We start from the raw sequence: 3218 nt of genomic DNA on the forward strand, positions 1-3218 counted from the left end.
GGAAGATTATCAGAAGCAGGAACGTGATCTTCAATAAGAAAGTTTTGTACAAAGACAGATCAAGTGCATAAAAAAATATGGCTGATTCAGATACAAATCCATAAAAATCTGAATTTATAAGATTGGAAGGGCTTCCTGATATTATCGAGCAGAACAAAACTCAAGAGTTTTTACAAGAAGATTCAAGCGCATCTGTTTATGTTCGCAAGTCTTTAAGGACTATAAAGCCCCCACAACGATTCACACTTCTAATGAATTATATATTGCTGACAGATGGTGGTAAACCACTAACTTATGAAGAATCCTTACAAGATAGAAACTCGAGCAAATAGGAGTTAGCCATGAAGGACGAGATGGAGTCGTTGTTAAAGAACAAGACTTGGGAGTTAACCAAATTACCTGAAGGAAAGAAGGCTTTGCAAAACAAGTGGGTTTACAGAGTAAAGACTAAGCATGACGGAAGCAAACAGTTCAAGGCAAGACTTGTTGTAAAAGGGTTTCAATAAAAGAAAGGGATTGACTACTCTGAAATATTTTCTCAAGTTGTGAAGCTCACAATAATTAGAGTTGTTGTGGGGATAGTAGCTGCAGAAAATTTACATCTTGAACAATTAGATGTAAAAACAACATTTCTTCATGGTGAATTGGAAGAAGACATTTACATGCAACAACTAGAGGGGTTTGCAATACAAGGAAAGGAGAACCAAGTCTGTAAGCTAAAAAAAAAGCCTATACGATTTGAAGCAAGCTCTAAGATAGTGGTACAAGAAGTTTGATAACATCATGTGTAGTTCAGGATACATAAGATGCCGGGCTGATCATTATGGCTATGTCAAAATTTTTGACAACTCCTATATCATTCTACTGTTATATGTTGATGGTATGTTGATTGCAGGATCCAACATGGAAGAGATTGATAAGTTAAAACAATAGTTGTCAAAACAGTTTGAAATGAAGGATATGGGAGCTACTAAACAAATACTTGGCATGAGAATCATCAGAGATAAAGATAAAGGCATACTAAAGCTTTCACAAACAGAGTATGTGAAGAAAGTTCTCCACATATTTAGTATAAATAATGCAAAAGCAGTAAGTACACCTCTTGGGAATCATTTCAAGCTCAGTAAAGACCAATTACCAAAAATTGAGCTAGAATGTGGATACATGGATAAGATTTTCCATACGCCTCAGCTATCAGATCTTTGATGTATGTTATGGTCTGTACGAGACCAGACATTGCCCATGTAGTGGGAGTTATAAGCCGATATATGAGTAATCCTAGAAATCATCATTGGGAGGCGGTGAAATGGATCATAAGGTATTTAAAAAGGTTCATTGGAGACATGTCTTACCTTCACAGCTGGTGGTGTGAAACTTGAAGGTTTTGTAAACGCTGATCTAGCAGGAGATGTTAATAGCAGAAAGAGTACTACAGGATACATCTACACTCTAGGAGGCACTGTTATTTCTTAGAGTTCTACCTTGCAAAATATAGTCACTCTTTCAACAACAGAAGCTAAATATGTTGCAGTCTCAGAATCTGCAAAAGAGATAGTATGGCTATAGAGTTTTCTGAAAGAACTGGGCAAGATGAATGGAAAGGGTATTTTGTATAGCCGCAGTCAGATTGCAATATTCCTTGCCAAGAATCCAACATTTCACTCTAGAACTAAGCATATTCAGATCAAATATCACTTCATCTAACAATTGCAATTACTAGATGATGAACAATTACTGCTAAAAAAAATCTATGGAAGCAAGAATCCTGCCGACATATTAACCAAAAGAGTTACACTTGATAAACTGAAATTGTGTAAAACTTCAGTTGGTCTTCAAAGATAAAAGATAATTTCATTGTTTGTCTCTAAGTAGAAGATTGTTAGCAAGTAGAGACAAACGATGTCCCACCATATGCAAGTAGGAATACCTAATCTCCCATTTTGCACATGGTGGAGGACACAAACGGTGGATATAAATCATAGCATGATTTATGCCCTTCACTCCCAACCTTGTCTATAAATAGACACACTTAAAAGCTGAGGTTGTGTGTGTGAAATACAGAGTGAAAAACCGAAAGAAAGAACAGTATAGAGAGCTTGAGTGTAGAGTTAAGTTAAGAAAAGTTTTCTCCTCTTTTTTATTTGTATTGTTTTTTTAAGTGATTAATACAAACCAGTAGCTCCGTGAAGTAGATAAGTTATCGAACCATGTAAATTTATGTATTTAATTGTTTGAATATCTCATCACTTTATTTACTCCAATTATCAAAGGATGAGGATATTCCTGGTACGAGATTCAATCTAGCTAGCTAGAGAGGAAAAAAAGTGGCATTGTCATGATGCAATGGACGTGTGAATCACGATTACTGTAAGAAGAGCATCTAAAGTTAGCAGCATTATACGTACATACGTTGTTTGTTAGCAACTTTGGAAACATCGAGTTTTAATTATATTTTATTCAAATTTATATGTTTGATATTTGTAAAACAATTATGAGTATAAAATATAAGTACTTGATATTTTATTATCCTTGAAAAATAAAATAATATCAGCTTAGATTGGTGATTTCATAGAGAATCGACAGCGAAATCAATATTCCAGTAATAAAATTGATGTAATTGATCATATGTGATGAGTGCAATCAGTCAAATAAATTGAAAGAATCAGCGTAAAGAGTCAAAAAAAAAAAATTCATAAAAGATAGTTCCTTTATAACCTAATAATTATCTCTTAATTTAATCATTCCTATTCATAAGTAATCCATGTTTTATTCAGAAAACTTAAATCAGTATTCGTAAGAGTTATATATATATATATTCAATCATTCTTTTTTTCTTTTTTTTTTTTGGGGGGGGGGTGTCATTATATTCAAACTGGAAGAATAAAATGATGATGAAATCATGGCAAAGGACTCGCTGTTGTTGTGATGGCAGAATTATTTATCTTTTAACACTTTGACCCATCTCACCGACTCCCTCTTGGCATGCATGCATGCATGTTATTTTCTCCCTGTAGTCTCCGCAATGGTTTATTCATGAAGAGCTCTTGAAGGAGTAATTAATGGATGAAAATGAAAGATCATTATACAATGAGGCATGCTCGTCTTGGTCTAAATTTGCTACACTACGTATGGTTTTGCTTCTAATTAAGCAGTACCCTGAAAAAAACCTAACAACATGCTGCAGATCAAAGTTGAAGAGTCGTAGTTTTAGCATTAAC

Source organism: Populus euphratica, unplaced genomic scaffold (genome assembly GCF_000495115.2).
Source record: "Populus euphratica unplaced genomic scaffold, PopEup_1.0 scaffold867.1, whole genome shotgun sequence".
In the NCBI taxonomy this organism is placed as follows: domain Eukaryota; kingdom Viridiplantae; phylum Streptophyta; class Magnoliopsida; order Malpighiales; family Salicaceae; genus Populus; species Populus euphratica.